Source organism: Taudactylus pleione, unplaced genomic scaffold, assembly GCF_031769625.1.
Source record: "Taudactylus pleione unplaced genomic scaffold, aTauple2 ptg000791l, whole genome shotgun sequence".
NCBI lineage: Eukaryota > Metazoa > Chordata > Amphibia > Anura > Myobatrachidae > Taudactylus > Taudactylus pleione.
The window spans coordinates 680,322-706,470 of record NW_028285193.1 but is presented as its reverse complement, the minus strand read 5'-3'; positions in this window follow the sequence as shown (position 1 = coordinate 706,470).

Sequence of the window (26,149 nt, the reverse complement as noted above, 5' to 3'; positions counted from 1 at the left end):
ACAGATCGTCCCGTGTGTACCCAGCATTAGACTCTGATTGGTTGGTACTTTATAACTCTCCGAGCTTAGATATATCTCCCATGATATGTATCAATCCTTTGAGAGAGATAAATTGGAGAATCGGCTTCTAGCACAGTCTATAAAATGTGATTGGGTGCTATGGGCAACTTCACCACTTTGTATCCCATAAATGTTTGATACATCTCCCCCTATAGAAGGTAAAAAAAAGTATAATCCAAAAATTTGATAATCTATAAAAAAAAACCTGCCAGATGGCTAGATAGTACTGCCATAAAATATCTTTCTGTCAGAGAGGAAGCTTCCAGGGGTCCTGTTCAAGCTGCCAGAGGTAGAGAGGCAGTCAGGGTCCAGCCAGGAGAATACAGAAAGTCCAAGTTTAGACTGTTACTAGATGAACAGAGGGAGGCCAGATCCAGCCATTGGTGTACCCAGCACATTTCATTATAGCATTGGTTCTCAAACTCCGTCCTCAGGACCCCACACAATTCACGTTTTGCTCGTCACCCAGCAGGTGCACAGGTGTAGTCATTACTCACTGACACATTTTAAAAGATCCACAGGTGAAGCTAATTATTTAACTTGTGATTCTGTGAGACCTGAAAAATATGCACTGTTTGAGGTCCTGAGGACCGAGTTTGAAAACCTGTGAATTATACCCCTTTTCCACCTAAATTCCGGGTCTGAATATCTGGATCAGACCCGGAATTTTGCCGGTGCTGACTCGGGATATTCCCGAGTCAGCGCCACACACACCGCAGTCGGGTCTGCATAGACCCGGCTTTTGCGGAGTGAAAGTGATCGCTTGGAGATGACATTATCTCCAAGCGCCACTGAAGCCGAACCAATCGGCCGGCTAGCAGCGCACTCCAGGTTATCGTGACCCGGAGTGCGCTGTTCTCACAGCAGGGTTTCACGGGCTATGCCCGTGTTAAACCCTGCTAGTTACCTGGGTTGGATTGCCGGGTCACTCGACCCGGCGATCCAACTCTCTCCCCTTTTACACCAGGGAGCTGCCCGGGTTAACCCTTCAAAAACCCGGGTTTTAGCTTCGGTGTAAAAGGGGTATAAGAGTATGCACCCAGGGATCTCTAAAGAAGGATACTTTGCATAGTGCCACCAATTCATACTATGCAAAATAGAACTGGACAGTGTTTTTAGTACATGCACCGCTCACTGCTATTCTGAGGGTGGAAATAACTAGGGAGCAAAGTGAAGGGGAGTGCGACTCTCTGCTGCCGTGTTTTGTGCCCATGGAGTTGCTCATGTCCTGGTGTGCCTGTTTATAAAGGCTATGCTGCATAAAGGGTTACACTAGTTTCTACTAATTAGATAATCTACTGGGTGATTTTTCCTATTTCAGTAAATTGAGGATCTTGCTGTTAACTCTTCACTACCAGGGAACCCTGCATTGTATATTGCCTCAATTTAGACTCGCTTTCTTATACTGTATGTAGTACTTATGTAGCTCTGCTAGTATTGCTAGTCTTAAAACAATTCTTGCTGATGTCGTCCTGCTGGTGTATGTAACGAGAGGGTAATTCTGATAAACTTGTCTGACGTTCTTATTCCAGGCTGTTTTTTTCTCCTTGTTTACTAGACACCTGTCACTCTTTTCATCCCTTCAGCAGGTAAGCGGTCCCACAAGCTTCTCTCCATTTTCCAGCTAGCACCCTCTGCTCATTCACTTCTCGTACTGCCCAGTGCTTCACTCCCAGCCTTGACTCTCTCCTTTCCGCCTGCCGTTCAACTGCTGCTCTGAATGACTCCAACTGCCACTCAACTGCTGCACTGCCACCAATATTTTATCAAGAGTCTCTGCTCAGTGCACTGATTCCAGCATCTTCACAAGCATGAGGGCTTTTGCCCTGTCCATAGTATATATATATATATATATATATACATATATATATATATATATATATACTGTATATATATGTATTTATATATATATATATATATACTGTGTATATATATATATATATATATATATATATAGTATCCACTGAAACCAGCACTCCTCCTATGTATAAAGCAAACGCTCAGGTACCTTCCCAAATGATAATATATAGACCACAGAACAGGCGGCACTCGATGAGACTTCACAATAGACAAAAAAACAACAACTCAGCAATACTTAGCTTCTTAAGTTAACGTTTCAGTGTTTCCACTTTTATGTCTTGATAAAAGTGGAAACACTGAAACGTTGACTTAAGAAGCAAAGTATTGCTGAGTTTTTTTTGTCTATTGTGAAGTCTCATCGAGTGCCGCCTGTTCTGTGGTCTATATATATATATATATATAAATATATATATATAATATATATATATATATAATTATATATATATATATATATATATACAGGTTGAGTCTCCGATATCCAAAATGCTTGGGACCAGGGGTATTTTGGATAACGGTATATTCCGTATTTTGGAATATTTGCATATCATAATGAAATATATTGGGAATGGGACTCCAATATACACACAGAATGCATTTATGTGTTATATACACCTTACACACACAGCCTGCAGGAAATTTTATACAATATTTTCAATCATTTTGTGTCTCAAGCAAAGTTTGTGTACATACATGAAATTCATTTATGTTTCATATACACGTTATACACACAGCCTGAAGGTAATTTTATACAATATTTTTAATAATTTGTACCTTAGACAAAGGTTGTGTACATTGAACCATCAAAAATCAAAGGTTTCATTATCTCAGTCATGCCAAAATTATTCCGTATTTCGGAATATTCCGTATTTCAGAATATTTGGATATGGGAGACTCGACCTGTATATATAATATAGATATTTAAGTAGAGATGTGCGGATCTGAAAATCCCCGAAGTAGAGGTTTCGAGTCCAAACCAGGCGCTGACTCATTTATTCCTGGCAAGCTTGCAGATCTATTTGCTAAGCCTTGGATGAAGATAAAGTCGACGGAGATAATGTACCAACCAACCAGCTCCTAAATGTCATTTTTCAAACACAGGCTGTGTCATGGCATTTAGGAGCTGACTGGCTGGTACTTTATCTCCGTTCACTATATCTCCCTCCAAGGCTTAATAAATAGACCCCCTAGAATCTGAAACAAGGCAAAAATGGCATCTTCCCAGCATCGGATCGTATGTGATTTGAATTGTATATAAAATCCCTCCCTTGTGATCGGGCGCCATTTCACACTGGAGGCCGGAGGGAGAAGGTGTGTGAACTGGGATGCAGTACGGGATTCTGAAATGAATAAATAATATGATTTAGGAGCACTGACTGTAAATAACAGCCACTGGGCACTGTACCAGAGGCACTGTGTATAACTGTATACTGTGGGTAGGCTGCAGCAGGAGAGGGTGTGGGCTGTAGCACTCACTAAAGGGGCACTGGGTGCTGCTGCAGCACCGTGAGGCACAAACAATTGAAAAAAAAAACACCATAGAAGTGTACTGTAGGCCTGATTCAGACCCGCTCGCGAGCGCATAACGCTCGCAAGAGGGTCGATGGTTGGGCAGTGCGCACGGGACTCTCTACAAGACGGGGCGCCTGTTGATTGACAGCTCGCCCCATTTTGTAGGCGGGTCGGGGGGGGTGGCTGCACAAATTGAGGCATTCCTGAAGGAACGCCTGCCGTTTGTGGGCGGCCCTACTGACATCACACGTGATGTCAGTAGTGAACTTCCTGTTCTATTAGAGGAGGAAGTTCACTGGGGCTTGCGGTGGACGAGACCCTACCACAAGGGTCTCGTCGCAAGCCCGATGGTCACGATAATCGTGACCATCGCCAGGCCGCCCACACAAGCTGTGGGTGGTCACCCACAGCTATGCGAGCGGCCTGGAGGCTGATTTTTTTTATAAGAAAGCGCCCTGATTCAGAGCGAGCGCTCGTAAATAGCAAGCGCCACTGAATCAGGACCATTGTTTCTTAAGTCTACTGGGACATTTTTTTTTTAATCCAAAAAACAAATAATGATTTTCCACCCTTATGCTAGGGGAGCTGTCAGGCAGTTTGTTGTGTGTTCAGGACCATTAGACACAGTTAATATTATTTTTTTTTTTTTAAATTGTGTTTGTAAGCTTTGTACAAAAATATGTCATTAGGGTGCCACCCTTATACTAGGAGCACTGTTACTCAATATGGATCCATTGATAGAAGAGCAGGAGCAGCAACCCAGTACTAGTGCTGCGACTGCTGCTAGCTGTCTTGATAGTAGTAGTACTTCAACATCTACTAAAGGTGGTCCAGGAGAAAAGTTTAAGAAAGGGCACCTGAAATCTAAACAATATTTCACAATGTTAAAGAAAAAAACATCACCTCTAACAATAAAGGGAACACTTCCTGCCGAAAGTGTAACGTTGCCAATATTCCATACACCACACGCAGGGCAAGGGAGGCCCATGGACTTCCTTTGCTAGTGGTGGTCCCGCTACTGATATTTCATGCACTAGAATGCCTATTGCAGAAGCCTGGGCCGAAGACAGACATCTTCTGAAATGTCACATGCAACACCTTCTTCCTCTAATTCTACATGTGTCACCTTTAAAACAGGCAAACCAGTTTACCAAAACTAAGGCTGAAGAACAAACTGTGTGTTCATAAACTTCACAAATCCCTATGGAGAGTCTAAGTGTGTCCACAAGTGCTATGCCTGATGATGACTCTGTGTCTGACATTTCTGACCCTGTAAATGTAGAGAAGCCTCCTTTCACCATTTCCACACCCTCTGTATATGTTGGGATGAGCATCAGTAAAGATGTTCACTGTTACGGTTCGCGCACAGTTGTGTAAGACCTCTAGAGCCAAGGAGAGGATCTTCCACCAATAACAGCGACCCATAGTGCCTTTAGTGATAGATATTCACACCGGTACTTGGATTTAAGCCTCCAGCAGGAGAGGCTTACACAACCGATGAGGTACAGCAGGATTGCTGACTTGATACAGGATAGAGCTGAGAAGTACCAGTCCTTCCACTACAAAAATTAGCTGGAGTGAGGCTGCAGACAGATAGTAAATTGCACTGGAATAATGGACAAGGTTCACTAGCTGCGGCAAATGGTGATGGTCTCAGGTGTGTCTAGGGACTATGGTGCAAGTGGGTCGCCAGGCATGAAGTGGCTAGACAGTGGGTGATTATTCACTAGCTGTGGAGCAGGAGTGATCTGGACTGTGGTATTGCAGGGTTTCAGACTATGACAGGACAGACAAAGAAATCGAGTGTGGCTAAGCTGCGACTGTGGAGCAGCTGGTTCATAGTCTGTAGTGACCAGGCTGCAGGCTGTGGTATAACTGGACTGAAGACTATGATGCGCCTTTTGTACGCAGGCTGTGGCGTCAGGTCCGTGGATGGTGGTGCGCCCTATGTCGCAGACTGAGGTTCAACAGAGCAAGCACTATAATATGGCTGGGCCACTGACTGAACTAACAGACTAAGGTCCGAGGTGTGGCCTTTAGTGCAAAGGTGCTGCCTTGAGGGCCAAGGTGTGACAAGAGTAGCAAGGTGTGGCCTTGTGGGCCGAGATGCGGCCTTGAGAACTGAGGTGCGGTGCAACAAACCACCAACTGAGGTATGGCAGACAGAAGATCACAGGTGCGGCTTAGAACACAGGGTGGAGGCAACGAGATGGAGAACACTGCTGGCTGAAGCAGATGATCACTGACTGACACAGCTTAGACTAGGTTGTAGTGTGGAAATGCCATGGGCTCAAGAGAGGTAGGCCGCGGCTGCAGAAGTCCGGGTGGTACCAATAGCAAGGATGTGAGCAGGGTGCTCCGAGGGGTACCAACAGCAAGGACATGAGCAGGTAGAACAACAGCAGATGACACCAGGGCGACTTCTGATCAGTCAGACAGGTACAGGAAACTGGTGCCAATAATTACAGAATGCAGAAACTGGAGAACGAGGTGAGACCTGCTAAAACTCAGGCTTCTGAGCACAGGGATAACACATGCTCTGGAAGTCAGGCAATATCACCGACAGGAAGTGTAGAGCTGGGTGTAACTTTTCAGAAGCAGGGACCAATGAGAGCAATCCCTGCAAAGAACCTCCCTAATGACTGAACGGTTTGCAGTTGAGAGCTGCACACAGACTAACAGACAGGAATGCAGCTATAAGCTGCACACAGACACAGACAGAGATCCAGCTGCCTGCAACAGCTGGAAGTGGAACAAAGCATGATGCAGCGTACCAGTCGTCTAATACGGCCGGAACCTGCCACCACGATGATCCGCTGCTGCGGGTCATAACAGTGACTTAGAAATAGACGATGCTACTGTGGAAGTGCAACAGGAGGATGAGGGGGATATTTGTGCATCTGACCTTAATGAGGATGTTGATGATGAGGATGTTGTTTGTGTAAAAGCAAGTCAGCCCCTAGTGCTTGGTTGTGATAAAAAGGTCATTGTCATACCTGGCAATAAGACCAAAAAAGCCACCTCTTATGTGTGAAAATATTTTTACGCAAATCCTAATAACATTTGTCAAGCCACCTGTACCTTAAACATCTAGGAACCTTCTGCCTGTTACGTCATTTGCAGCGAGAACATGCAAATTCTTGATTCACGAAAAACAAATATCTTGTAAAATAATAACAAGCAGTTCAGCAATGTGATGTAGTTATATGCACAATCCTGACGCTGGTTAAGGAGTTATGACAGGCGTCAAGATACCGACGCCTATCATAATCCCGACGCCAGAATACAGAACGCTGAGGGCCCGATCGAGGCGCAAGTTCTGTTAGCCGCGGAGGGGGGGATGGGTTAGGTTTAGGGCACCCCGGGGGGACTTAGGGTTAGGCACCCTCCCGGAGAGGGTTAGGCTAGGGGAAGGGGGTTTAGTGTTAGGCACCCCCGGGGGGGAGATTAGGGTTAGGGAGCGGGGAGGGGGGTTCGGTTTAGGCACTAACATGGGGAGGTTAGGGTTAGGCACTAGGGGGGAGGTTAGGGTTAGGCACCCCTAAAGGCGGGTTAGGGTTAGGGAGGGGAGAGGGGAGGGTTAAAGTACTTACCTCAGAGTGTCGGGATTTCAGCCTGTTGGTCTCTCCTTGTCGGGATTTGAACCGGCGGCTAAACAGCTTCCGGTAATACAATCCCATTCCTTCAGCAACACATGACAGCAGCATAGATAGATTCCAGCAGTACATATAATCTCTACCACCAACACCTTCAACTAGAGATGTGCGCCGACCCTCATGTTTTGGTTTTGGATCTGGATCTCCCCTGGTTTTGGATCTGAATCTGGTTTTGGATTTTTTTCCTTGGTGTTTTGTTTTCATGTTTTGGTTTTGGACCTGGATTTTTTTCTTAAAAAAAAAAAAAAAAAAAACAGCTAAAATCACATAAAATGGGCCTTTTTTGTTCCTACAGTATTAATAACCTCAATAACATTTATTTCCACTCGTTTCCAGTCAATTTTGGTTACCTCACAGCTCACAATATTGATTTTAATAATTAAAGGGCCAAAAGGTTGCATCTAGCTTGCTGGATCAAAAGTAGGGGTGAGCGGGTTCGGATTTCTGAAAAACGAACCCCCCCCGAGCCCCCCCGATCCAAGGCCGATCCGAGTCAGGCTCGACTTTTCCCGCCTGACTCGGATCTGAAATCGAGGCAAAACGTCATCATCCCGCCTTCCGGGTCTCACGGGCTTTGGTTCCTATATAAGGTACCCGCGTCGGCGCCATTTTCTCACTCGGCTGTGGACAGTGAAGAGGGAGGGTGGGAGTTAGGGCTGGCTGGGCTGTGTAGTGTAGTGTAGTGTAGTGCAGAGTAGTGTTGTGCTGTGCTGTGCTGCGCTGTGCTGCTGTTGTCCATAGGGGCTGTGTCCACTACTTCAAAGTCCATAGGGGCTGGCTGTGTTGTGCTGTGCTGCTGTTGTCCATAGGGGCTGTGTCCACTACTTCAAAGTCCATAGGGGCTGGCTGGACTGTGTTGTGCAGTCAGTTGTCCATAGGGGCTGTGTCCACTCCAAAGTCCTGTGCAGTGTCCCAGTCCTAAAGGGTTGCTGTAGTGTTGTCCAGGGGGTGCTCTGTCCGTCAGGGGTGCTCCCCCCAAGTGCTAAAAAAATATATATTTTTTCTGTGTTTGTGAATTGTGTGTGCAGTAGCCGCACATGCATCAACAAAGTAGTGCCAAGCGTGCACCTGTGTCATAAGTAAAGGGCCGGCTGGCTTGACCGTTAAAGGGTGCTGTAACCCCCAAAGTACACTCCAAACCAAATAAAAAACTATTTTCTGTGTTTGTGAATTGTGTGCACTGTGGCTGCACGTGCATCAACGAAGGAGCAGCGCTAAGCGTGCGCCTGTGTCCCATAAGTAAAAAGCCGGCTGGCTTGTCCATTAAAAGGTGCTGTAACCCCCAAAGGGCACTCCAAACAAAATAAAAAAATAAATTTTTTTGTGTTTGTGAATTGTGTGCGCAGTAGCCGCACGTGCATCAACAAAGTAGTGCCAAGCGTGCACCTGTGTCCCATAAGTAAAAGGCCGGCTGGATTGACCGCTAAAGGGTGCTGTAACCCCCAAAGGGCACTCCAAACAAAATAAAAAAATATATTTTTTTGTTTGTGAATTGTGTGCGCAGTAGCCGCACGTGCATCAACAAAGTAGTGCCAAGCGTGCGCCTGTGTCCCATAAGTAAAGAGCCGGCTGGCTCATTTCTTAAAGGGTGATGTAACCCACAAAGTGCACTACTCTCCAGCAAAAATAAAAAAATATTTTCTGTGTTTGTGTGCGCCTTAGCCGCACGTATATATCAATATAACATAAATGGAGGACCAAACTTTCTCCGATAAAAATAAAATAGGGAAAGATCAAGAACCACTTCCTCCTAGTGCTGTTGCTGCTGCCACTAGTCATGACATAGACGATAACATGCCATCAACGTCGTCTGCCAAGGCCGATGCCCAATGTCATAGTAGAGGGCACATACAATCCCAAATGACAAAGGGCCTGATTCAGACCCACTCGCGAGCGGCTGTCCGCTCGCAAGTGGGTCGATGGTCTGCACTGAGCATGCGCACGACGGAGGGAGCTCCGTCGTGCGCATGCGCCAGACGCGACGAGCGAAGGACTTTCCTTCGCTCGTTGTGTCTGATCAAAGGGAGCGTGCTGTCGATGTTGATTGACAGCACGCCCCCTTTGGTGGGCGTGACGGGGGCGTGCCTCCCTGACGGGGGCGTTCCCAAGGGAACGCCTACCGTCAGAAGCCGGCCCACTGACATCACTAGTGATGTCAGTGGGAGTGATTTTGGCTCTGATAGAGCCAAAATCACTCTGGGCCTTGTGGTTGAAAACCTCAACCGCAGGCTCCGGCTCGCAGTGGCGATGGTCGCGATGGTCACGACCATCGCGGCCATCAAACTGCATGCTTGTATAGGCTGTGGGTGGTGACCCACAGCTATACGAGCGTCCAGGAGGACGCTCCATAATTATGGAGGGCGGCCCTCATTCAGAGCGTGCGCTCTGCTCAGAGCGTACGGCTCTGAATGAGGGCCAAAGTTCAGGAAAATGACTTTGAAAAAAACATTTAAATCATCTGAAGAGAAACGTAAACTTGCCAATATGCCATTTACGACACGGAGTGGCAAGGAACGGCTAAGGTCTTTCCCTATGTTCATGACTAGTAGTTCAGCTTCACATGATGATGGAAGCCCTCCTCCTGCTAAAAAAATTAAACGAGTTAAGCTGGCAAAAGCACAGCGAAGAACTGTGCGTTCTAAGAAGATATCACAAATCCCCAAGTGTGGTGGCGGTTGCGATGCCTGACCTTCCCAGCACTGGACGGGAAGAGGTGGCTCTTTCCACCATTTGCATGCCCCCTGCAAGTGCTGAAAGGAGCACCCACAGTCCACTTGCTGATATGCAAATTGAAGATGTCACTGTTGAAGTACAACAGGATGAGGATACTGGTGTAGCTGGAACTGAGGAGGAAGTTGGCGTGGAGGATTCTGATGGTGATGTGGTTTGTTTAAATCAGGCTCCGGGGGAGACAGTTGTTGTCCGTGGGATGAAAAAGCCCATCGCGGTCATACCTGGGCAGAAGACCAAACATTCCACCTCTTTGGTCTGGCAATATTTCTATCCAAATCCGGACAACAACTGTCTTGCCATATGTACCATATGTAAAGGTGAAATAAGTAGGGGTAGGGACGTTAACCACCTAGGAACATCCTCCCTTATACGGCACTTGCAGCGCGTTCATAAAAAGTTACTGTCAAGTTCAGAAACTTTGGCTAAAACCGTAAGCAGTCCAGGGACACCTAAATCCCTTTTTCCTGTTTTATCCAAGGAATCGGTGGAAGAGGAGGATGAGGACGACATCTTGCCTCTGTAGAGCCAGTTTGTGCAGGGACAGATTAATTGCCAGCTTGTTTTGTGGGGGCCCAAACGAACCAATCATTTCAGCCCCAGTCATGTGGCAGACCCTGGCGCTGAAATGATTGGTTTGTTAAAGTGTGCATGTCCTATTTATACAACATAAGGGAGGGTGGGAGGGCCCAAGGACAATTCCATCTTGCACCTCTTTTTTTTCTTTGCAGTATGTACTGTTTGGGGCCTAGTTTTTCAAACTGCCATCCTGTCTGCCACTGCAGTGTCACTCCTAGATGGGTCACGTGTTTGAGCCGCCCACTCGTGTCGCTTAGCATAGTCATCCAGCTACCTTGGTGCAATCTTTTGGCCATAAAAACACTATTGTGAGGTGTGAGGTGTTCAGAATAGACTGGAAATGAGTGGAAATTAAGATTATTGAGGTTAATAATTGCATAGGAGCAGAAAAACCCACAAATTCTGTGATTTAAGCTGTTTTTATGCTTTTTTTCAAAAAAATACAGATCCAAAACACAAAACAAGAACCCAAAACACGGAAGGGTTGTTTTGGCAAAACCAATCCAGATCCAAAACACGAAGAAAGATCCAGATCCAAAACCAAAATATAAAACACGAAAAGTGGCCGGTGCACACCCCTAATCAAAACTGATTGATATAATTATTAATAGAGTTGAGGACTGTGCAAAGATGATGGTTGGGATACTCTTGAGGATTGAAGGCATGGGCCTTCATAGAGGACAAGGAAGTTGACGGCCTTGCATTATCATGATGACTGCTGGCGGCAGCTACAACATGTGGTTCTTGGCCTTGCTCTCCTGTCATGTGACAGCCCTCCATATTTGCTGCGGTCTTGAAGCAGTGTCACAAGCACCAATAGTGTAGCCAAGGTGCAGTTACAAAATTCACACACGTGCAGTCGTGCGCACACAGAAAACAAATATACAAAAGACACCTTTTTTTTTTTTTCGGGTCCAGAACTTGGGCCCAGAGCACAGATTGGTGACGACTGGAGTTGGGCAGCACTAGGTTGCGTTGCCGACTTGCTAGATCTTGTGCGGCTAAGCCTAACAAGTGCTGCGATTGCTTCCGATGATACTTGATTTTACAGATGGTTGCCTACACTTCCTGGACATGATGTGGGAAAGTGGGCGTCTTAAGACAGGCTGGCGGGCGACTGCATACACACAGCGATCGCACGCCAAGACATAGAGGACGTGATAATGCCTTGCCGTGTGATCGCGGATTTGCATACTTTGTGTGTAAACACATCTATCGAGCGGGACTGAATCGAGCTCTATGTGCGGTGTAATATGAATAAGATTGTGCTACTGTGTGGCACAATTTAAATTAGGAATACTATTGTGTGATCACGCCCTTTTTTTTTGAACTGTCAGAATTGTTCTGTAGAATATTCACCTGTGTCCGCTTCACTTTGAGCCACTTGCTGGCAGAAAATATAAATGAGGAAGTGTCATCATTTTTACGTTGTTTCACTGAAGAAAACATCACAGAAACTGTTTAATTTTCATTTTTGTTTTCAAGCAGCAAATTTGGACCGTACTGCTAATCCTACGGATGTTACTCTTGTAACTGATGATACCTGAGCGCCCCCTTTCTGTTAGCAGGAAACTGCGGAGGATACTCACAGGGTAAAATAGTCAAAGTTTGCAATAAAAGGCCGTCCATTTATTAACCCTGCGTCAGACGCACCTCTGGTACAGGTTTGGGCCTGTTATAAAATCGTCATTAGCACCTAATTAACTCAATTGTAACGCTCTTAAAGTGATCAGTGACCTTCATTAGGATGTACAAAGAGAGAATATATGGAAATCTGATTCACAAAACCACATTTATTAACCTTAAAGCAAGGAAAATACAAAATACTACATTTTAAGAGTCGCAGTGTGACCTGGACAAACCTACATATTTCCGCAAAATACCCACAACCTTTGTCATTTTCATTCATAAATGAGCAAAAGCAAAATACACAAAACTGTGAGAAAATAAAAAGAAATACGTACCTTCAAAAGTGGGACGAGTTCGGGCGCAATGAGCCTGAGAGGCCAAGAAGGTCACTACTGCACTCCACGCAGGTGGCGGGAAAACTGACTAGGGGGGTTTCCAACAGCACCTATAGATAGGAAGATACTAGGAGGGGCAGGCCCCTGCACCCCCTTGTGGCGGAGAGGTGAGCGAGAACAGCTTTGTGGCGCTTGTCAGGCCAGCTGCGCCCGACGCAGGCTTAATTTGAAAATATGCAGCGAGTCTCTATAGATTACATTTTGCATAGAAAGTGCACTTCAGTTGGTGCTATTAGCCCTTTTACAGTGACCCATATTTGAAATGTGGGTACTCTCTTCTTCCACAGGGAGTCTATTTATGACGCAGGTCCTGCTGATTTAATAATATGGCTACTTTGAATCACCAAGAACTCAGGTTTTTTGTTTTTTTTTTTAAACCTTTTTACAACTAGAACCAAATGAATGGACAGTTTTTCCATTTTAACTAATAATCTATTTCTATTTAATTAGTTCACTGTTGATTACAAATTCAGTACATAATTTTTACTAGAATATAATGAATTGGACTTAATATGAAAATATGATTAGTAATGTACTGAGCAGATATCCGATGTTAGAGGCCTGATTTAGTGCTAGTCATCATAAGACAATCTGTGCCAAGTTATAAGTTCAACTTGTTTAAGACATACTTACCGACAATCTGGCAGCCCCCTGTGGGGGCAGCAGGGAGCGGCTTAAGTGGGCCGTTGGGGGGGTGGGCGTGCCAGCATGATCGCGCCATCGCGGTCCTGCCCCCTGCTTTACAATGCCGAAATTACCAGCATTGTAAGAAGGGGGCTGGGCTATGATGAATCACATCATCGGCCCCCTTTTACTCGCTAAATGGGGGGGGGGGTGTGGCGGCCATTTCCGGGAGACTGGCCTACTTTTACGGGGGCCCTATTTTCAGGAGGCTCCCGGCCATCCCGGGAGAGTAGGCATGTATGGTTTAAGACTGATCGCACAGCGCAATTTACGCAACGTAAGCCCATATTTTGTTATATATTTTATGCTTCTGTGCACTTTGCTCTCTCAGAAAGGGATCAGTGGTTTTCACATTTAAGCTCAGTACAGTAAGGGCACGGCAACGCAAGCCACACACACCTCACTTATGCTGGGCATACACTATGCAATTATCTGTCAGATATCTGTCCAATCTGGCTGGTTGGAATGAAAACCTGGTAATGTATGGGAGCAAATGACAATAGAAATTTGCTCCCAAACACTAGAAAATGGACAAGATTTTCCTTCCCAACAGACAGATTTGACAGATATCTGACAGATAATTGTAGAGTGTATGCCCAGCATTGGAAGAGTCTACCTTACACATATCTTTAATATACACTTATTAGGAGGCATATTTTTGTGCATTCCATAGGATGTCTCTGTAACAGGCGTACAGTACCTTGGCTCATGCAGCGTTAGGAGCAGCTAAAAAAAAGGGTAATAAAAAAAAAATCAATTTGCTACTGGAACAAACTGTGGAGTTGAGGTATGAAGCAGTGAATACAGTGGAGATGTGGACCAGTGGAGGAGTTGCCCATAGCAACCAATCAGCTTGTACTGTACCTCTCATTTTATCGCTTGTACTGGTCCACTTCCCCACTGTTTCCACTGCTTCATACCTCAACTCCAATGTTTCAATGCAAGGGATGCAAACGCATTTACTTGTTTTGTATGTGGGGTAAATACTGGCTGCTTTTGCATGTAGCCCACAAACGCTGGACAGCTTTGCTTTTACTGTGCAATTTGGAATTGAGCTAGAACACGCCCCTGTCAAATCTAAATGGCTGCATATTTTATATCTGCCCCACCTGTAGTGAAACATGGTTTTGCCCAGGTGCAAATTTGAAAATTTGTTGCTGTTTTTTTATTTGCTCCTGACTGCATAAGCCCCACAGTAAATGTAAAGTTATCTTCACTTAGGCTGTGCTGTAGAAATGTAAGTGTAATGTAATACATATTTGTGAGCTATAGTCATATTTATTTCATTCATTTAGGTTTGCAGATAAAGAACTATGGAAACCCACCCTAAAGTACATGGATTTAGAACCCCTTAGCAAGAATGTAAGAGGTAATAATATATTGTTTATACTGTATAAGGGGATGCTCACTCTAATTATTTATAACATTAAGGGGTCTATTTATCAAGCAGTGAAAAGTGTGGAGAAGTGGGACCAGTGGAGAAGTTGTCCATAGCAACCAATCAGCTTTGAAGTAACATTTATCAAGTACAGTCTATAAAATAATAGGTAGGAGCTGATTGGCTGCTATGGGCAACTTCTCCACACTTTTCACTGCTTGATAAATAGACCCCATAGTTTGGAGAATGAGTTTTTGCTAACCATAAAATGTAATTAGCTAGAAACATATTCCTCTGGCGACTACTGCACATCAACCTTTGTTTGCAACCGAAAAAACATACGTGCAAAATGCCTCTCATTATTTGCCCAATGCAAGCACTCAGCAATACAAACATGGTTGTAACACAAAAGAATGCTGGATCCAATAATAGCTACTTATTGAACATAGGGCCTAATTCAGACCCGCTCGTGAGCGATGAGCGCTCAAAAGCGGGTCGATGTTGCCCAAGTGCGCATGCGCACGATGGAGGCAGCTCCGTCGTGCGCATGCGCGAGACCCGAATAACGACGGCCAAGCCGTCGTTATGGGTCTCGCACCAAAGGGGGCGTGCTGTCGATGGTGATTGACAGCACGCCCCCTTTGGTGGGCATGCCGGGGGCGTGGCTGCCCATCTGGGGCCGGCCCCACTGACATCACTAGTGATGTCAGTGGGAGTGCTTTTGGCTCTGATAGAGCCAAAAGCACTCCGGGGCTTGCGGCAGCGAGACCCTACCACAAGGGTTTCGTTGCAAGCCCGATGGTCGCGATGGTCTTGACCATCGCGACCATCATTTTGGCCGCTCGCTATAGCACCCACAGCTATGCGAGCGGCCAGGAGGCCGCTCCAAAAAGGAGGAGGGACGGCCCTGATTCAGAGCGAGCGCTCTGTCAGAGCGTCCGGTTCTGAATCAGGGCCTTAGCTTTGAGAGAGATAAAATGGAGATAAATTACCAACTAATCATCTCCTAAAGCTGGGTACACAGCCAACGGGTGGATCGCCAACACTGCGGCGGATCAGGTGAGCTATACAGACTTACCAATCGCCCCCCTCGATGTGTGTTCCCTGATGTCACAACTGAACAGGCATTTGAATTTGCCTAGTAACCAAATAACCATAATAATCTGTAATATGAATAAAAATGTATTGTTGATTTTATATATAAAAAGCACAAAGGACATGTACATAAAAGTATATAAGACACTAGAATTCAGTACTCAAGTATATAAAACGTAATTGTGGCAATAATTAAGTATATAACCAATGCCAGACAAGTTTAAACCAAACATGAAACAATGTATTTAAAAAATAAATAAAAAAAATAATAAATTGTATCTTCATAAATGAGCAGTGGTTGAATCAATATATCCGACTGTAGGATATGGTCCTGATTCAGAGGCGCTCACTCTGAATCAGGGCGGATTTAAAAAAGAAAAGATCTGCCTCCAGACCGCTCGCATAGCTATGGGTGAGCACAGCTTGTGCGGGCGGCCTGGCGATGGTCGCGATTATCGCGATCATCGGGTTTGCGATGAGACCCTTGTAGTAGGGTCTCGTCCACCACAAGCCCCAGTGAACTTCCTGCTCTAGTAGAGCAGGAAGTTCATTTGAATTGCTGATATATCACCCAATGTGTACCCAGCAGTGGCATCACTATGGGGGTGCGGACTGTACCAGGTGTCACCCTTGGAGGGGGTGACACCAAAATCCTGGCTCCTCCTCAGTGACAGAAGCCGGGTTCTGCAGTGACATTCTCCTGCAGCTCCAGATGGCCTCAACCTCAGACAATCAGATGTTCAGGTTGCTCAGCGCCATCGGTGGAAACGCACACAGTGTGACGTGACATCATCGCACCCGCCTACTCTAGTATGAAGAGGAGCTAAGGAGGGAACAGCGATGGCCGCAGCAGCCAGAAAGCAGTGAGAGGATGCTGCCAGTTACAGTCAGCTACTGCTGCTAAGGGAGGAGACAAGGGGCCCCGGGATATGATTTTGCAAGACTCCAATTCATAGGTGAGTTGACCTCTCTCTTACTAGTTACCCCACAATAACTAGTAGCCAACAATACTAGCTACAACATCATGTGGTGATTTTATTTTATTGTTACATCTACATCAGCCGCTTAGGATTGCCCCGATCACGGTGTAATGATTAGCATTACTGCCTTACAGCACTGAGGATGAGGGTTCAATTCCCACTACGGCCCTAACTGTGTGGAGTTTGTATATTCTCCTTGTGCTACTCTGTGTTTCCTCCGGGTGCTCCGGTTTCCTCCCACACTCCAAAAATATACTGGTAGGTTAATTGGCTCCCAACAAAAAATGAACCCTAGTGTATGTGTGTGAGCATGTGGTAGGGAACATAGGCCTTCATTCAGACCCGGTCGCAAGCGCAGAGCGCTCACAACCGGGTTAATGATTAGGCCCTGCAGACGCACTGCGCGAAATTCTCTCGCTCCGGAGCTCTCTACGTTTTGTAGGCGGGCCGGGGGGGGTGGCTATACAAACGGAGCCGTTTTGTGGGCGGCCGCACTGACATCAGCAGTGATGTCAGTGGGGAGCTTCCTGCTCGAGCAGAGCAGGAAGCTCCCTGGGGCTTGCGGTTGCCGAGACCCAACCTTAGGGTCTCGTCGCAAGCCCCGATGGTCGCGATGGTCTTGACCATTGCGACCATCAATCTGGTCGGTCGCTAAAGCTGTGGGTGTTAACCCACAGCTTAGCTAGCGACCAGGAGGCAGCACTAGAAAATTCAAGCGGCCGCCCTCATTCAGAGCGAGCGGTCGCTTCTTGCGACGCCTCTGAACGAGGGCCATAGATTGTAAGCTCCACTGGGGCAAGGACTGATATGAATAGCTAAATATTCTCTGTAAAGCGCTGCGGAATATGTGTGCGCTATATAAATAACTGGTAATATATACATATATATATATATATATATATATATATACATGTATATATATGTACACACTCTGGTTGAGTCCTGAGTTCTGGGGGGCCCGTAAACATTATGCTAAGGAGCCATCAAAATTCTAGTTATGCCTCTGTCTTCCCTTAAATACTCTATAGAGACATGGATACATGCAAACAAATAAATGCAATATTAATTATAAGACAAAAAAAGGTAACACCTAGCTAGTAATGATCTTTCAACCATTAAACCATCAATGCCTAAACTGTCATTAAAAAGGCTGAGGAAGGAAATTCCCCCGGAAACAACTGTGATTCTGCATTATTCTTTTATGGACATAGATAGCACTATGCTCTAATAAATGACTGACATAAAGGTTTATCAGTCTGAATAATAATCATTTGTTATATTGCAGGCATAGTACAAAGGCAATATATATCCGTATATGTGCTGAACAGAATGTACAGGACACAGCGTTGTAATAACATTAACTCTACACTGGAAACATTTCATAACTGGGAATGTAATATAATAAACGGGAAAAAAAGCAAAAAATTCTCAAAACTACATTTCTTTTGAAAATGATGTTTTTGAAAAAGTTCTACAAAAATGTAGGGAAAATGTACACTATATATTAGCTTTTGTATTCATTTTTAATTTGTTGGGGCCAATTGATCATTAGATTTGCATATCAATTCCAAATTAGACTAATAGGGGTATTCAATATGGGAGCGAAAAGTCCGTGCTGGACTTTTCGCTCCACATCAGAGATTTTTCAGGGATAAAGTATCGGGCGTGCGCCCGCTTTATCCCCGTATTCAATATAAAATCTACGAAAACGGGACCTGGCGAAGTGGGATTTGCGATAAACTATGAAAAGAGCACTTAGGTTATTTTTTTCGTTTTTTTAAGTGGTCACATCAAATTAGGGTACATGAAAATGGGTACTAGCATATTTTTATGTCCCTAAAGTAAGTTTTTAAAAATTCTGCAACTATGCACCTGCTGCTAATAGCCTATTCTAGAATACACCTGCCGCATACTTGCAGAATAGCCCTGAACCTATTTCCCTATTTTTAAACACTTTTTTCCCATTTTTTTTTCCACCCCAATTTTTAAATGAATTTTTTGGGGTGTCCCTATTTTTTTTTTTTGACACAGTTATTTTTAAAATTTCATTCCCAGGGGTGCAGGCTATTTTTTTTAAGCCTGCACCCCTAAACCCCAATTCTGCACTTTTTTTCGCCACCTATTCAGTGGTGAAAATTTATCCACGTTTTTTTTCAAAGACTTTTCGAACCTGCGAAAAGTCTTTGAAATTGAATACAGTGTAAAACTAAAACCTGCGATAATGATGTCATAGGTGCGATATTAACGCAAAAACTGAGTTTTCGCTCCATATTGAATTCCCCTATAAGGCTGAAAAGCAGAAAAATCCTTCATCTATATTGCGCATGTCCTAGATTATGAAATATATAACATTTCTCTATACTGTTAGAACACAAAAAAGAACTAGTCACTTTGAAGACTTAAGCTGCATACACACGTAACGATTTTAGTAACCAACGATTTTCATTCAGAGTTTCCCTTCAAAAAGTGAACGAAAATCGTTAAGAAAAATCGTTGGTTACTAAATTAATGAACGATTTTGTCAACGATTTTCAGGAACAATGAACGATTTTTTAATCAAGCATACAGTGAATGGACATCGTTCATCGTTCATTCTGTACAACGTGAATGATTTTCTGAATTAAAATCGTTATGTTGGACAGTCAGTATGGATGATGAACTACAAACTACAAACGGGAGCGTGCTTGGACAATTATCGTTCACCCCAAAAAATTAACGATTTTTTAAATTATTTAACGATAACGACTTCGTTATAGTTAGATCGTTCAAAAAATCGTTACGTGTGTATGCACCTTTATAGTTCACAATTCTAATTAAAAAAAAACACACAAAGGCCGGGTACACACTACAACGATGGGCAATCGGGGACAAATTCCCTTCATCCCGGACCACCCGTGATTGCCCGTACACACTGCTCACTTTAATGAACAACGGAACGATATCTAGCTCCATTCTTTAATAAACTCCAGCACCAAGTGCACAATATCTTCTGATTGGTTATGCAGCACGGATGACCAAAATATATTGTGTGGGACCCGTGGGAGTGCGCGATTGTGCATACGCACTGTACGATATGCACCATTAGACATTCCAATCTGCCTGGAAACGTTGAATCGTGCAGACATGGCCGGCTCCAGGGGGAGCCGCGCCCTGTGCAGGACTTATGCACTCATTGACTGCACTCGGCGAAGGGAAATGGGGGCATGGTTTAATAAACATAGACCATGACCCCTAAATGACGTTATTTGGGGGCGTGCCTGTATGGCGCACCTCAAGTTAAGATCAGGCTGGGGGCAAGCCCAGGACTACGTCAGTAGCTAGGCTGTCCCCAGCTCTCTTCCTGCACTGAACATGTGCGGCATCCATTCCTCTTCTCCGGGGCCGGCACCATCGTACATCTGCAGCGGTGGATGTACCCAACCTCCCGACCGCCCGCGGGAACAGCGGGGCAGTGCCCAAAAAACTGGACTGTCCCACTGAAATCGGGAATAGCTGGGAGGGGTGCGCCCCTGTTCGACCGCACTGGTCAAACATGCCTCAAGCTGGCCCTTAAGACAGATATTGTTAGTAGTGTGTATGGCAATTCACACGGGTTGTCCGTGTGAATTGCATGTTACGGTATGCTGACCTTACTGTAAGAAAATCTCTATTTCCAAAGGAATCTCCTTTCCTTTAGTCTCAATTGTTTTCCTAGTTTTCTGCCAGAACAATGAGGTTTATAATATCTGTAATAATTTTCAGTGGGAGGCTGCATTATTTGTTTCAATACACAACTGTTTCCAGTAAAGTGATAACATCATAACTTACCACTTATACAAATATTATTGACCAGAGCCTATATATACACTCATATATTAACTTGTATGTTACTGTATAATGGGCTTAATAGTAGAGATGCAAAGTACACAACACTCAACTGATTAGAGGTATCCGGCCAGGTTTGCAGCCTATTTGAGATGTAACAGGAATACAGAATCCCTTTAATGTTACAAATCTCACTGATGCAGGTGTGCAATTAAAAAAGTCCTTCTGAATAAAGTTGTTACAGGACTGTGGTACAGTATATTGTTTAATATTAATGTATTCCTCAAAATGTGGAATGAAAATGATTCATTAAATGTACTGTATATACAATACTGTAGTTCCCATCAGGCTGACGCATTTTGCGGGATGCAGCCTGCTTCATCAGGGGTGGAAACTTATTGTAATGTATTCAGGTTTGTGTCCAAATGACTCAAAAGGTCCTCCCACAATCTTTCATTTAATCTGCACAAAATGCATTTTGACCTATAAGTGGTGATATCTGATACTCCTCACCCCTCTCTCAGCACCCCCTATATAGCAGTAAGAGGTAGAGATGTGCGCTGGACCATTTTTGCTGGATTTAGATTTGGCTCCGATTCGTCTTCCGGTTTTGAATTTGCATTTTTTTTTCAAAAATTTAAATCAAAAGCTAAAATCACGTAATTTTGGCCTTATTTTGTTCCTAGAGTATTACTAACCTCAATAACAATAATTATTTCCAGTCATTCCCAGTCAATTTTGACCACCTCACAGCTGTGTAGAGTCAGACCTCTTTTACGCACGCGCTCCAGGGTAATACAGCGCACTGGGGAGCAGTACAAATACAACAATTAAATTTTTTTTAACCTTTAGTATTTTATTCACTTTTTTTGTTGACAAACATGGAGTCACACTGTTAACACAGTGGGTGGGGCCTGTGGAGTCAGTGCAGCACCATTGTGACAGAATAAAACTAATTAGACTAAGGGGACTGGATACAGCTTGTGGATGGACACAGCACAGCCACTTAGATGGACACAGTGACAGCACAGCCCCTTAGAGATGGACACAGTGAAAGCACCACAGCCCCTTAGAGATGACCACAGCCCCAGCAGCACAGCCCCTTAGAGATGGACACAGCCCTAGCAGCACAGCCCCTTAGAGATGGACACAGTCCCAGCAGCACAGCCCCTTAGAGATGGGCACAGTCCCAGCAGCACAGCCTCTTAGAGATGGACACAGTGAAAGCACCACAGCCCCTTAGAAATGGACACAGTCCCAGCAGCACAGCCCCTTAGAGATGGACACAGTGAAAGCACCACAGCCCCTTAGAAATGGACACAGCCCCAGCAGCACAGCCCCTTAGAGATGGTAACACCCCCAGCAGCACAGCCCCTTAGAGATGACCACAGCCCCAGCAGCACAGCCCCTTAGAGATGGACACAGTCCCAGCAGCACAGCCCCTTAGAGATGGGCACAGTCCCAGCAGCACAGCCCCTTAGAGATGACCACAGCCCCAGCAGCACAGCCCCTAAGAGATGGACACAGTCCCAGCAGCACAGCCTCTTAGAGATGGACACAGTCCCAGCAGCACAGCCCCTTAGAGATGGACACAGCCCCAGCAGCACAGCCCCTTATAGATGGACACAGCACCAGCAGCACAGCCCCTTAGAGATGGTAACACCCCCAGCAGCACAGCCCCTTAGAGATGGACACAGCCCCAGCAGCACAGCCCCTTAGAGATGGACACAGTCCCAGCAGCACAGCCTCTTAGAGATGGACACAGTCCCAGCAGCACAGCCCCTTAGAGATGGACACAGCCCCAGCAGCACAGCCCCTTATAGATGGACACAGCACCAGCAGCACAGCCCCTTAGAGATGGTAACACCCCCAGCAGCACAGCCCCTTAGAGATGGACACAGCCCCAGCAGCACAGCCCCTTAGAGATGGTAACACCCCCAGCAGCACAGCCCCTTAGAGATGGACACAGTCCCAGCAGCACAGTCCCAGCAGCACAGCCCCTTAGAGATGGACACAGCCCCAGCAGCACAGCCCTTAGAGATGGTAACACCCCCAGCAGCACAGCCCCTTAGAGATGGACACAGCCCCAACTGCACAGCCCCTTAGAGATGGACACAGTCCCAACTGCACAGCCCCTTAGAGATGGACACGCGGCAGCATAGCCCCTTACGGATGGACACAGCCCCAGCAGCACAGCCCTTAGAGATGGACACAGCCCCAGCAGCACAGCCCCTTAGAGATGGACACAGCCCCAACAGCACAGCCCCTTAGAGATGGACACAGCCCCAGCAGCACAGCCCCTTAGAGATGGACACAGCCCCAGCAGCACAGCCCTTAGAGATGGACACAGCCCCAGCAGCATAGCCCCTTAGAGACGGACACAGCCCCTTAGAGATGGACACAGCCCCTTAAAGATTGACACAGCCCCTTAGAGATGGACTCCAGCCCCACTTGGACACCACAGAGCAGAGCGCAGCATGCAGAAGCATGACTGGACTGGAGTGAAATGGCGCCAAGTCCCGGCCACGGCTCCTTATATGGAATCCGACATTGGGAGGATGACATTCGGCCTCAAACTGACATCCGAGCCTGGCGGGAAACCCTGAGCCAGGACTTGGATGGGGCTCTGATTAACAAGTTTGGAGCGGTCTGGATTCAAGGTGCCCCGGACCACTCTGCTCTAGTAACAAATACTAAAACAATACATTTCATGAAAGAAAGAGACGCCTATCTGTAATAACATTATCAGTAAGCATTTTAAAGACAAAATAAGGACAGACATGATAATAAAGGCAGATTTTCAGGCAGGACACAAAACTCTGCATCTTTTAATACTATTATAATGTACAGTAACAGATCCATTATTTCTTTAAAATTAATAATTAAATTCATTAATTAATCACATTTCTAGAACAAAACCAGTTGCCTGTAAGTATCCAGGTGCTTATTAGCCACAAGGCTGTTTCCTTCATAGAACACTTTCCCCACGATTATTATGTGCATACAAGTGTTATAATATGATCCGTACGTGGGCACTGTGTACATAGATCATAGATAAAAATGAGCCATTTCACCATATGACAATAAAGGTGCAGCTGGCATCGCTAATGGCACTTTATATTATCTCTAGTAATACATTTGTATTTGCAGCACTTGCAGAGCCCGTCATTATAACATATCCGTTTATTTTTGTTTGTTGACAGGGGAGATGTGTAGGGCACGAGCATGTCCAGACACGACCCAGGAGAAACATAAAATTATAGAACAGAGGGCCTGATTCAGACCCGGACGCAAGCGGCCGTTCGCTCATCCGCCGTACGAGCGGAAATATTTAAATTCAAGCGTTCGCTCGTATGTTCGCTCGTTGCTAATTTTCCGCCCCATAGTCTCCCAACCCTTCCTCTAGCTAGCGAACGTTCAAAATAGCGACCGTCCGTCTCCTCTTTGGTTGCAGGGGACGCTCGCACAAGTCAATTCCGGAAGTGGCCCTGTCAGTTTTCGATTGCCTGCTATTTCATTCAGCAAACATACTTGAATCGTTTAATGGCAATCACTATATTAATTACCTTAATTGCTATTCACATGTTTGCAATCCTGTTTTTTTTTTCATTGTCAATAAACTTTATTCTTGTCAGTGTGTATCATTTGTACCGCAAAATACGTACGGTTTCACCAATGGGATTGTTTGTCGAAAATAAATGTTTTTTGGAATGATACTATTGTTTTGCGTTGTTTTTTATAGGCATATTTTAGTACTTTAATTTTTTTATTTAAATTAGCTTACGCATGTCACTGCATCAAGCCTATCATAACTCACAATATATTTGTGAGGCTGTAGGTCACATGACTCATACAATAACCAATAGAATGGTTCCTGTTAATTTACAAAGTACATTAGCCAATCAAATTTTTTCTAGGGCCTTTATTAAAACTGTTTTGTGTTAAAAAAAATCATTGCCATCTGTTTCACTGAGGTGATGGACCAGAGAATAACCCATCATCCTCCCCCCATCACAAACCTCTGCAAGCCGATGGCGTACGCGGAGGTGCGCCGCCGCCTGCGTTCCATCGGCTATCGCCGAAATATCGGCCAACTGGAGCGCAGGTGGTCGGATTTGAGATGCCGAACCCCACGCCTGCTTGCACTTTTGCGTCTCCAGATTGTGGAAAGTAAGTGTGTATGTGTTTGTTTGGTTTTTTTTGGCCCTACCTGCGTGTGCATGTTTACAGTATAGCCCTGTTTGTTAATTTGGGCCCTACCTGCGTGTGCATGTTTACAGTATAGCCCTGTTTGTTAATTGTGGCCCTACCTGCGTGTGCATGTTTACAGTATAGCCCTGTTTGTTAATTTTGGCCCTACCTGCGTGTGCATGTTTACAGTATAGCCCTGTTTGTTAATTTGGGCCCTACCTGCGTGTGCATGTTTACAGTATAGCCCTGTTTGTTAATTTGGGCCCTACCTGCGTGTGCTTGTTTACAGTATAGCCCTGTTTGTTAATTTTGGCCCTACCTGCGTGTGCATGTTTACAGTATAGCCCTGTTTGTTCATTTTGGCCCTACCTGCGTGTGCATGTTTAAGGTATAGCCCTGTTTGTTAATTTGGGCCCTACTTGCATGTGCATGTTTACAGTATAGCCCTGTTTGTTAATTTGGGCCCTACCTGCGTGTGCATGTTTACAGTATAGGCGTTTTTTTTTTTTTTTAGGGTATTTAACAAAAAAATAAAATAAACAAAAAAGCATTGTAATTAAATATGCTTCTCTCCATCATTTAGGGGCCGAGCAGATAATGAGACGGCGCAGACTTCTGTCTCGACCCCTATCCCCCACTCCCACCCTTCCCCAAATTCCCCCTCCACCCCAGATCTTGCCGACTGTCAGTCCCCTCCCTCTCCTCACCTTACAATCCCTCCAACTTCCCCCTCCCCTCAAACCCCCCCTCTCTTTTCCTCACCCTCCACTTCCTCCCAAATTACACCTCCTCCTTCCCAGAGCCACTGGCCAACCTCAGAAGAGGAGGATTTCAGTGCTCCAGGCCCAGGCACCATTTGGCCGGTATGTTTACATTTTAAACTATGGTTTTTTGGGGGGATTTTTACATTTGTGTTGATGTTGTCCTTTTGCCTGTGCAGTTCAAAATAGTAAAGTAGTTCCATTGTTTTTGATATATATCTTTGTGAAACAATGTCAAGGATGTTTTCCCCTTACACATATGACACATGTCCAAACACTCACACTTGTGTCTTTCTTGTTAAATGTTGTATTTTTGCCCCCTTATTTTTATTTTTTTTGGATTTTTATTTTTTATTTTTGGGCCCTTATTTGTTTTGAATCTGTTCGTTTTGCATTCCTTTTGTTTTGGGCATGTTTTGGTATATTGTTTTTTTTGTTAGCGATAGTCTGAATTGTTGGATGTTTTTTAAAATATAAATGAAGGTATAATTTTACTAATCCACACATTTTTTTTACCCACAGAGGACCAGAGGCGGAACGAGGCATTTGCTGCGGGATTAATGGAGCTACGGGGCCATGTCCTTGCAATGCTGGTCTCATTGGACCATCTTTTGGCGAGCCTGCGCCACTAATGTTTTGTTTTTTGCCAAATCAGTTTTTGTAAAAATAAAGTTTATTTTGATTTATTTCAGTCTCATTCCTTGTGTGTAAATCTTAGATTGTTGAACCTTACATAAGTATACTATTTGTTCATGATTTTTAAAGTAATGTAAATTTGTTTGTCAAAAGCTCAAGTAAGTATGTAAGCTTGCACATTAAACACATAACAATACCAATA